Source organism: Tamandua tetradactyla, chromosome 5 (genome assembly GCF_023851605.1).
Source record: "Tamandua tetradactyla isolate mTamTet1 chromosome 5, mTamTet1.pri, whole genome shotgun sequence".
NCBI lineage: Eukaryota > Metazoa > Chordata > Mammalia > Pilosa > Myrmecophagidae > Tamandua > Tamandua tetradactyla.
The window spans coordinates 175283353-175295679 of record NC_135331.1 but is presented as its reverse complement, the minus strand read 5'-3'; the positions used below and the strand labels follow the sequence as shown (position 1 = coordinate 175295679).

General features: G+C 37.3%; 1 long non-coding RNA gene across 1 annotated transcript in view; it reads right to left on the bottom strand.

Moving 5' to 3' along the window:
• Positions 1 to 12327, bottom strand: part of LOC143682889 (uncharacterized) — a 133793-nt gene that overhangs the window by 62817 nt on the left and 58649 nt on the right. The gene's annotated exons all lie outside the window — the stretch shown is intronic.

Sequence of the window (12327 nt, the reverse complement as noted above, 5' to 3'; positions counted from 1 at the left end):
ACGAGGTTTCACTATTCCAGTTTTTGTATTATTATTTAAAGTGAAAAGTCCTAGAAAGTGTCAGCAATTTTATACTTCAGAGAATCTACCATTTATGGGTTGACAGGGAGGTAAAAAACATTAAGACCAGTGCAGCCAATCAGAAAAGTAGCCAGTGAAGGCAGACTAGGATTTCTTACTTTTCTCAAGTGATACAAATGGCTCATGAATTGAACTTCTGCCATTCCCAGGGGAAGTGATCTTTAATAAGACAAAAAAAGCTTTTGGTGGGGAAGGAGGGGGAGTCATCTCTAGAATTTCTAAAATGTATCTTGCAATGTCTTTTTTAACTTTATCAAACAAATTAAACATATGTACACAAGCACATACACATACACACAGAACCTACCATATTCAAGAAAGATTTTGATGTTTTCATTCCAGGAAAGTAAAAGATGAAAGTTTACAGAAATAAAGAAAGCAGGGGGGTGGGGGTGGGGGTGGTTACGGAAGCACAACTGCCAGTCAAAAGGAGTGAACAAAAAGCTCACTCATAGGGGGTGCAGTGGTAGAGTTCTCGCCTTCCATGTGGGAGACCCAGGTTTGATTCCCAACCCGTGCACTTTTCCCCACCTCCCCCCACAAAAATCAACAAACGGTGCTGCAACAATGGGATAGTCACATGGAAAAAGAATGAAATGTGACCCCCACCATATGCATATCAAAAAAAAAGTGCATTCAAGAGAAGAAAGGAATCGTTTTAACTCATTCTCATCAAAATATAAATTCCAAAGATGAGCTAGTGAAGGGTGTTGTCTGATATTCTGACTCCTGACTTCCCCATGTAAGAAAAAAAAAATGCCGTGCCTCATTTTACCAGAATCTCTGTAAATTCTTTTTGGTGTACCTAGTTACCTATATAATTTCACCTTTTTTTCAGAAAAAGGTGTGCATGTTTTTCTTCTGCTGTCTGTAAGCCATGTACTCAGCTGCCAACATTGTATTTCTTATATTTTAAGCTCTTACTGGCTAGAATGTCACATTATGAAGATATTCTTTTCTGCAAAATATCTGGAATACCCCATTTATCACATTAGTGATGATAACATTACATGTAATTAGTGTCTCCAAAGGTCATGTAAGGACACAAAACAGATGAACAAAACAGAAAGGCAAGATCTTGATTACTCCCTGCTTCTAAATCAATTGTGACAATCTTATCCTCATTCTCCATTTTACTTTCTGTGTCTACATTTCCCCTTTCTCAAAGTTTAATATGCACGACAGCTAATATACCTTTGCTACTATAAATATTTAAAATATCACTAATCCCAAAGCATATTTACTAACCATCTACAGCATTTTCCGGTAGCAATGTCAATCATAGACCCTTAAAAGGATTTTCAGAAATAAATAAAGCAAAATAAGAATACTGAAATATAAAGGAATCTATTCCTAAATACATGTTCTTATTTAAAATGCCAAAACATTACCAAAAATAAAACTCTGTTTCAAGTAACCACGTTAAATCTTTAATAATTCCAGTTCTGTTTTCTTTTTCTTTCTTCTTTTTTCTTTTTTGCATAGGCAGGCACTGGGACTCAAACCCAGGTCTCTGGCATGGCAGGCGAGAATTCTGCCACTGAGCCACTGTTGCACCACCCCCAGTTTTGTTTTGATTACATATTCATTTCAAAAATCAAATTTGGGGCCAAAAAATCTAGTTTGGAATGCATCTTGTTCAAAGTATATCACACATCTTAATTTTGTTACATGAATTAAATTACATTTATAATTCTTTGCTATACCAAATTTCCCCTCCAAAGGAGATATCACTTTTCTATACTTGTAATTACATATATAATTCCAAAAGGAAACGCTAAACAATAGTAAGATGTTTTGAAAATATTAATATGCTTGAGAAATGGATTGATACTATTTTGAACCTTTGTTAAAGGTTTACTTTATGGAGAACCTGCATCCATATGCATCTGATAGCTACACCTGACAATATTTAGTATAGACCTAAGAGGAGCCTAGAATCCCCAAAGAGGAATGAAAGTAAAGCTATGTTTGTCAACTTCCAAGGTTGAAACATAAAAATAAAGCTTAAAAAAAAATCTGCCTTAAAAAAACAAAGCAAGGGGATGCAAGGGTAGTTCAGTGGTAGAATTCTTGCCTGCTATGCAGGAGAGCCGAGTCTGATTCCCAGTCCATGTGCTACCCCCCACCCCAAAAAACAAACAAACAAGCAAAAACAAAGAAACAAAACAAAACAAAACAAAAAATTCAACAAATGTTGCTGCAATAACGGGATACTCATGTGGAAAAATAATGGAATGTGACCAGGCATAAAGGAAACAAAAAACAAAACAAAACAAACAAACAAAAAACAAAGCAAACAAAACAACCTACCTCCTATGTATTACTTTAGCTTAAAAAAAGAAAGCAAAAACTCAAAATAATGTCTTAGAATAAGTAGAGCATAATAGATTAATTTTCCTTACCACACATCTGAGAGAAGTGGATAATCAGTAAAATACAGAGGCAGAGACTGCAGGGAGGTTGAAAAAACTAGCATTCATGAGAGGGAATAAACTTCCCTCTTTCACCAAGGCTACTGCATTTAAGTCTGTAAAATTCTCACTCTCCCTCAAAATGCTGTTAATCCTGCAAAGTTCATTTGTTAGAGAGCTCCTATCCAATTTTAGTAGGAAAACTAATTCTATGCTTCACCATAAACAATGAGGAGAAATTTTCTAAGATTCACACACTCTGCAAATGAATATCGTGATTTAGTGGCAAACTTTAGGCAGTAAGAATATGGAGCTGCTGAAAATCAGCAAGAAGTTTGGCTTCTGGTCTGGATGCAGAGGACGTGGAAGACCTGCTCTCCTGCTGAGACTACAACAGAGCTCCAGAAAAACACAGACTTCTTTAAAGCCACAGAAGAGCTGTGAACACAAAGAAATCTAAATGAATTAAACAGAAGAGGCTAGGCTGCTTTCCCATTCTGACCAGCTGATGAGCTGGGAGTCAGCACAGCAGCAAAACAAGACCCTAGGAGAGGACAGGCCATCAGACAAGGAGAAACCAGACAGACTTCTGGTGTATCCGTGGGCCTGCTCACTTGGTGGATTTAAATCTGTAGAGGCCCCACATGCCAAGACAATCCTTGCTGCTAAGGGAGGAATTTTAAGAAAATAAATAACCAAAGGGTGGATACGGGGCATGGGAACTGGCTCCCCTGTGACAGAACAGTGGAGAAGCATCAGTCACAATAGAAGCCGGTAAGAAGAAATCAGCTAAATCTTTAAAGAACTGCCAAAAGGTGGCCAGAAGCTTCTACGCCAGTCAGAAATAGCTGAGCCTCTCTGACAAAAGAGGACCTGGCACCCACTCGCGATGGGCCTTCTCTGGGTTCTCATGACAAGACTGGAGGAAGGACAGGAGACCTGAGGGAGCCCCCAGTGGGGGCGGGGGGCAGGTGTGCAGGCAGGAACTAGTGGCACCGTGGGGGTGGAGGCTGTGAGGAGAGGAGGCGAGACCCAGAGCCCCATCCACTTCTCTGGACTCTTCTCTCATTTAGAAAAAAAAACACACCACTAGAGAAGGAACAGTAAATCCTCTAGCCCACAGGGCCCAGAGGAGTTGTGGAAAAAGGGGCCACAGGATCATTTGAGTTGGATATTTCACTGAACATGCATATCATGTTTTGTCTTTGGAAAGAGGGAAAGAATTAACACTGGAAAACAGTCCTGAGAGTGGGGTCAAAACAGTAGGTCTGTGATATTTCCTACAAAATTCCAAATAATATAAATAGCACCTCCCCTGTTAGTATGGAGTCATTAAGGATTCCACAGGAGACAGAAAGTTAAAGATTAACAGATTTATTGAAGGAATAAAGCAGGGAGGAGGTAGGTGGGTGAGCAAAAGGGAGAAAGCAGGTAGGAGCTTGAAATTGGCTTCTGCCTGAGGAACCAGCAGGAAGAAAGAGAAAATGGCTCTGGTTCTTTGTTCTGGGAGCTGTGTTTTCAAGGTATAGTGACCCTGGGAGGGAAGCGCACCCACTAGGTGGTGTGCTGTTTCCTGATTGGATGGGGCCTTGTAACAGGTTTATATCTAGATCCTCGGACCTGCCAAGGATGCTGAGGAGTGGGGCTGAGGGGGGCTGTGCATCGAGAGATCCTTTTGCTCTTAGAATTTTCTTTCTGAGACCTAACACTCTCCCCTCCCCCCCAATTCTAGGAGGTGGAGTTTAATTCTGTTGTCCAATCCTAAGGGTGGGTTGGACTTAGTGATTCTCTTCCAGAGACTAGATTATGTAAAGGGGAAATATGGCCAAGGCCATATTGGTCAGGAGATCATGGCTAATGTCACCAGGATACGATGTGGACAGCATGTATCCCCTAGATGATGTGATGAGGATGGGCGGTCACCTCTGTGGGAGTCTCCCCCAAACCCATAACCCCAGTTTAGTTAGGAAGTAAATCAGATAAACCCAAATGGAGGGGCAGTTTACAAAATACTTGGTGAATGCTCCTCAAGACTGCTCAGGTCATGGGAAACAGGGAAAGACTGAGAAACTGTCATAGGCCAGAACAGACTAAATGCAATGTGGCCTCCTGGATGGGATCCTGGAACAGAAAATGGAGTGCAAAAACTGGTGAAATCCATATGAGGCCTGGAGTCAGTTAATAGCAATGTATACATGTTGGTTTCTTAGTTTTAACAAATGTGCCAAAGTAATATAAGATGTTAACATTAGGGAAAATTGAGTGAGGGGTATATGACAACACTCCATATTATCTCTGCCAATTTTCTCTAGATCTAAACTTATTCTAAAATAAAAGGTTCATAAAACAACAAACAAAAACAATGTTTCTAAGAAAAGAGGAGATCAAGGATTCTCTGGCCTGTGTCAAACTTTTACCGTTAAGTCCACAGCTCTTCATGTCCTGCATCTTTCCTGACACAGCTGTTCAGCTGGAACCTGCACTGAACAAACCTCACTGCTCTAAAGTGGACTGACAGACTGCTTATCTCCTAACACCACATCAACGGAACATACTTTTCTGTGGTTCAAAGATCACACAGCTGGAAGAAACCATCAGTGTTTTCATTACTTCTTAATCACATCATCCAAACACCACCCCAGCTTAGGAAAGATATTTCAGATTCAGGTCATTAAAGGCAAATGCACTAATTGCGTCTTAGTATTTTAATCATATATTTTTTTTAGTTTCACATTTTGTATCCCCTTTTGGTTTTCTAAAGCTGCCAAAATACAATATACCAGAAATGGGTTGGCTTTTACAACGGGGATTTATTAACTTACAATTTACAGTTCTTAGGCTGTAAAAATGTCCCAATTAAGGCTTCAGCAGGATGAGACCTGGACTCTAAAGACTGGCTCTTGGCATTCGGGACACCTCTGTCACATGGAGGGTACATGGCCAGTGTCCTGGGTTTCATTGTTTTCAGCTTTTGGCTTCAGTGGCTTCCTCTCTGTTCTCTGTGGATTCTCTCTTAGCTTCTATGGAACTTTTTTTCTAAACTTCTCTGGGTTTTTTATCTGTCCTTCTCTCTGTCTGACCCTCTTATACAGCTCTCCACTAAGAGGTTTAAGACCTACCTTGAACGAGGTGGGTCATATCTCAACCGAAATGACCTAATCAAAGGGTTCTGCCCACAATAGGTCTACACCCAAAGGAATGGAGTAAGGGAACAATGCCTTTTAGGGGTACACACAACTTCAAACTACCACATATTTCTTTAGAACAGTGTTTTAAGGGCCTTGATGTGCCTTCCAGGTGAGTAGTGATAAAAAGACTCCAACGTGGTGGCGCTGGAATTTTATCCCTCAGATAAACACTGTGCCAGGTGATGCGGTTTTGACACATACAGTTTTGTCTAGCTATAATTTTTGGCACATTATGCTTCATTTATGCCTGTAATGGATGACTGATAAAAGATATGAGGACTCCAAATTTTGAAATATAACAAATTGTGGAAGAACACAACTTATTCTACAAGTTCACCCCAAAAAGGACTTTATTATATCTGTGAATTGCATTCATCTGATCAAATTTCTTGTTTAACAAATCTAGCTGTCTTTGGCACTTCAGAAAAAATAAGTCAGGGGGAAATACATAAAAATTATTTTATGCTAAGTAGCTATCTATATCTGCAAAGTGGAATTTGTGGAAGAATATTTGGAAAAGCAGGCTGAAATGTTCTATCTTATCTCATCATTTAGAACCAAACAGGAACATTATAAAAATAAGTAAGTAGATTTGCCTAAAGGTCAAAATTCAAGAACTACAAACATCCAGGTGTGAAAACAGTTTAGACTATTTTTGATGCTTCAACACAGAGAAATATAATAAAAACACCTAAAAATTTCTCAAGAAACCATTTTTCATATGTAATTAAACAGTCCATATCACCTGTTATATAGAGAAAAAGAAAACAATTATAAAGTATCAATATTACTAAGTATTATACTAAAATTAACTTTACATCTTTCATAATATACTCACTGATATATTTTTTAAATTAAATTACTTAAACATTATATAAAAATAGAAAGATAACTTTCAGAACTTCTATGAGGGAATCACAGAACTGTATTAGTTAGGAAAGAGCTCAGAAATTTACAAAAGTTTATGAAATGCTCAACCTGTTTAACTACTTTAATGTACAGAGGGAAAAAACTGAAACCCAAGATTCATTCAAATTCATATAGAGTGTGGAGGAAAGTGGCTGAGTTAGGGCAAGAACCCAGCTCTCGTTCCTCCTCACAGTCTTTCCACAACACCCTTCCCTTTTGGATGCTGCAGCCTTCATCTGGCTGGCTCGCCATCCACATAATCCCACCACTGAGTAAGGTCGACCAGAAAATGCCCTTATCCTTGGATTCAAAACCCAAACTCAGAAATTACACATTCATACAAATGGTTATCCCCAGGCCCCTCACTGTATCCCAATGCCCAGCACAGCCTCACTCCTCCTGCCATAGGAGGAGAGCCTTAGAAACCTTAGAGTTCTGGAATAATCTTTAAACTCCAAAGCAGAATGGAAATAGCAGAGAAGAGGAGAAGGGTAAGGAGATACATAAGGGAGAACTCAGCAAAATCAAGTCAGTCTTCTTGCTTTCCTTCCTGAACCAGTTCAATTGCTCTATTCTGGGTCTCCAGAAAAGGCCAAGCCCTCAAGTTATATATTATAATTTAAACAAATATTTTGTAAATACACGTTTGGAATCTGATTATTATTATGGTAATAATCATCATCATGACTAACAGTTGAGCAGTATGTCTTGTTTACAGAAAGTATATTCCAAGTCTCTGATAAGTGGATTATAAATGGTCTTTTGGAGCAATATCTATTAGTAACTCCTGTTCTCAAAACCCTTCTGTAAATAATGCTCTTCTAAGTCACAGCAGAAAATACATATTTACTTGATTTTGTGACTTGTATTTGTTGTAAAATAGCAAACTTCACAAGTAATTTAGAAAATTAAAATAGCAAAACCATAACTTTGGTGACAAGCAAATCATTCACATTTACACTTATTAATTCATTCAACATTCACTTATGGAACACCTACTATGGCTCAAGTATTATGCTAGGGACAAAAGAAAAAAATGGATGTTTTCTAGTCTGAGGAATATTATAGTTTGGTAGGGTATGAATCAACAAGTCCATTGAATGTAATAGGGTGATAAGCTAAAGTAAGGCCACTGAGAAGAAGAGGGGTCAATTATAGAATTATGTAGGAAAAGATGCTGTGTCTGGAAAAGCCTTGGGGGAGGGGTAGCCCTTGAGCCGGAGTTTGCAGAATAAATAGGTCCTGGTAGCTAATAAAGAAGATGAGGCTTAGAAGGTGGAGATAGGTCAAGATCTTTCAGCTGGATCAGCTGAGGCAGGATAAACTATGAAGTGCTGTGGGAAACAGTAAGTGGTTTGGTAAGGCTGGATTTTGGCGGAATACAGCATGGCAATTACCTGCATTATGCACGCCATCTGAGGAAATATGATGTTATCTATAAATAGTTTTTAATTGTTTTTGACCCAAGACTATTTTTAGAAATTAAAGGTAACAAGAAAATAACAACTCAACTGTAGTGATCACTTACTATGAGTCAGGCACTTCAAGTAATTCCTCACTTAATTTTGTATTCACAAAAATACTGGGAAAAGAAACTATTTCTCTCAGAATAGGGAGCTAGTTTATTGGCCCACAAGTCCACCAGTTAAGTGGAAGGATGGATTTCAAACTCAGGTCCAACTTTACCCTGCACACTATGGATCCTCTGTTCAAAAAAAAAAGTATATTACATTGCCTTCTTCTCAATCAGACTATGCCCTAAACATGCATGAGAGGTGAGATAATCTCCCTTGACACCACATCCTCTTCAAGCTACTGCACCCTTTCTCTGTGATTTACAGAAAAATCAATAAAGAGCTGTCTACACTGGTTATATCCACTTCCACACTTCCTATTCTCTTCTCAAACTAGTCTTCTTACTAAAGAGAATGGGAATCTGCTGTGGACTATGTCACAAATGGCCAACATATTGCTACATCCAATGGTCAATTGACTGTCTTCATATTATCCAGTGGCTCAGCAGGTGACTCGTTCTTCTTGGACACTTTTTTCTCTTAGCTCTGGGATACTGCTTGTAGGAGCCAAGGGTTAATAGAAAATCTGCGGAATTCATGCCAGTTAATGGCATGAAGAGACAAACTCTGAAGTGACTGGCTTCAGAGTGGCCTTGGCAGTAAACTGTGGAGACTGTTATCTGCTTACTTGGAGGACAGTCTGAGAGGGACAGAATGTTTGTTTTTTCTGAAGCCCCAAGGTCTTTTTAGCTATCTCCTGTATGTAACAAGTAATATACTGAAAAGCAGGCTTGGTCAGCAAAATTGCTGTGAGAAAGGATATAAAATAAAGCAGCTGAAGCTCTTCGGGGCTGCAGTCATCTTGTCTGTCTCGTACGTCTCGTGTGTCTGTTTGTCTCATTCCGCAGGGTTGCTGAAAGATTGCAACAACTGCTCATTCCTATTTCTGTTGTTTGTCTTTTCTCCTCACCTTATCCACCTGTCTAGGTTCCTCTCTGCCCTAAAGAATTCTAAACATTGTACCAACCCTTGCTCATCCCTAGACCTTTCTATCCTTCAAGGAGTTAAACACCATCTACAGGCTGATATCAATAAATTTTAACTCTAATAAACTGTCCCACTGTCTATTCAATATCACCGCTAAGACAGATAATGAGTATCTCAAACTTAATAGCTCCAAAATGGAACTCTTGATCCTCATGTTTTATCACTTAAAAAAAATTTTACAAAGAAGAGAATGAATCTCAATCACATAGTAGGTACTAAAGGCTTCCCCAAGCCAAACAGATCATGTATATATATATATGATATATTTGATCAATATGCAACATGAACAGCTAAAACTCCCAAAAGCCTGGTATATATATATATATATTTTTTTTTCCTACTATATATTCTCTTCTATAAAAGAATTAGAATACCTAATTAGGAGTCAGATACCTATCATATGATATTCTAGGTAATCATTTTGCTTAGCAAACTTATAGAAGAAGAAAGTCAATAAATGATGGACATATATGCATAGTAAAATAATCTTAAACCTAGAAAGTGTAACATGTTTTAAGTTTTTAAAATGTTGTAGAAATTGGTTTCCTACTTCTGATAATGGGAGTCTAGACAATTATTCCACTGAGTATAACTAGAAAAATTGGAATAGTTTTTTAAATATCTGCTTAAAGGCACTGGGCAGTCATAAAGTCAATGACAATTTTGGGGACAAGAGGAGGAAGACAGAAACCTAGAGAGGTGAGCCTGAAATCAAGGGCCTCACCCTGGGATTCAGAGCAAAGCCAATTTGAGAAGAGGTAAAGGAGGGCCTAAGAAGCCCTAAGAAGCTTGGGGGATAAGAAATGGAATTCAGAGCCTGCCAAGGAAGGGTTGAGGCTAACAACCCTTCCATGATTTGTGTGGAGACCCAAAGGACTATACTACTGGAGAAAATGTGAAACAGAAACAATAGTTCTCAAATTGAAGTATAGCTTCAGATCCAATCTCTAAAACCAAATTAAAGCTGATCCATGATTGCTAGTGCCCCAGCTGGCTGCCAGAAGGAAATGTAGATTCTTTCTGTAGAAAGTCAACAACATCCTCAGCCTCAATTTTTTTTCTGTAACTTAAAAAAAAAAATACAGTAGTTGATGTCAATAAAAAATTACCAGACACACAACGAGACAATACACATGAGGAAGGAAAAAGCCAAGAAAGAGAAAAAGAGTTGCCAGAACCAGATTCTAGAGGCTCCAGTTAATGGCATGATGAGACAAACTTTAAAACAATTATAATTGTTTAATAAATTCAAGGAGCTACAAGATAAAATATAGAATCTTTTCAGGGACCTGGAGAGCATAAAAAGAACAAAAAGGGAACTCTATATCTGAAAAATACAATAACTAAAATTAGGAATTCAATGTATAGATTTAAAAAGTAGATTAGACACAGCCAAAGAGAGAGTTAGCTGAAAGGTTAGAAGTCAGAGCAGAAGAAAATAGAATAAAAGATAGGCAAGACAGAAAGAGAGAAAATAACATAAAGGATCAGTAAAAATATCTTCTAAAATACATGTAGCTGATGTCCCAGAAAGAGAGTAATAAAGTTTTAGAGATATGGCTCAGAATTTTCCAATAACCAATTAATGGGCTTAAACAAACATTCAAGAGGCCCTGCAAATTCCAAGGGGGATAAATAAAAAGAGAACTACACTAAGACACATCATAATAAAATGCTGAAAACAGACTATCCTCACAATAGTCAGAGCTGAGCAGATTATTCTTTAAAGAACAATTTGACAAATAACTTCCTAACATAAACAAAAGAGGCTAGAAGATAGTGTTGAAAACAACTACTAACCTAGACTTCTATCCTTCAAAACTGAAGGTAAAACAAAAACATCAAACCTCAAATGCACAGAGTAATTTTTTTTTACATTTAAGCTGAGTCAAATAATTTTCACCCATAATTTTGGGGTTGTGAAGGTAATCATTCAATCATGTCCACAGGCATTATATTTTCAAAGAAAGCACTACTCTTCAAGCCACTGTACACAAATATTGTTTATGTTTGTAAACTTAATGGGAGGTTAAGGAGCTAAGAAGAGAAGGAAGGAACGAATGACACCTATCAATTTATAAAGTATTTGATTTTTATCACATGAAATCAGTAGAATTAATTTGTGTCAAACTACTTATTTTATTGCCTTGGAAAATTCTATTTAAATAAATTTTATAAATGCTTTGAAAGTACAAAGCTTATCACTTTTTTTATCTGATGCATTTTGATACATGTACATAAGTCATGGGGAATAAAAGCTGATAAAAGATGATTCTAAGGCAGTTCAATGCTCTGAATAATTTAAGTATGATTAATCTTCTTGAGGACAAGAGATCTTTCTTTACCATTTTCATATGTCCTATAGCGTGCCTGACATATAATTCTGTTCAGAATAGGCTCTCAGAAATAATAAATTGATTAATAAAATTCAAAAAGACAAGATACGTCAGCTTAATTCCAAATGAGAAAAATAAATCTTCATTTCAAGGTTAGAATTAGGACATTTAAGGATTTCAGTTGTTTCATCTTTACATAGAAACCACTGTGATGAGTGACTTCTGGGAATTATTTGCATCTCTTACATATATTTAAGTAATCAACACATATAATATAAAAAGATCCTTTTGAATATTTAGTCAAAATTTCATATGAATTTAAGTGACAACTGAACTACTTTCAAATATATTACTGACCTGGTTTTAGGAGTGTGTGTTTACTATTTATCAACACATAGAAAGGGCTGCTAATACTGTGTGCATTCCATGGAGACTACAGAAATACAGGCTACAGTTTCTGCACAAACATTCAGCAAGTCAGTAAATTAATTATTTACAGGATGTCAAGAAAGTCTGACAGACTGTCATAGTGGTTAAAAAAAAGTTGCCAATTAATTAGGACATTCTATAATTCATGGTACATTTTGACTTGAGGGAAATGAACAAAAGACTGAGCAGCTCATATATGCGTAAATTGTCAAATCTGGATAGTAAGAAAAAAGCATTCCAGAAAGAAAAAGGGAAGAAGATAGATGACTTAGCAAAAAAAGGGTATTTTTTTCCCCTTTATAGAAAAATAAGGTTATATTTCTGTTTTTCCGATAAGAATAAACACACAGCTGAGTCAACTTTAAAAACGGAGTATAACAGAAAAAAAAAATCAATAAAGCTATAAAAA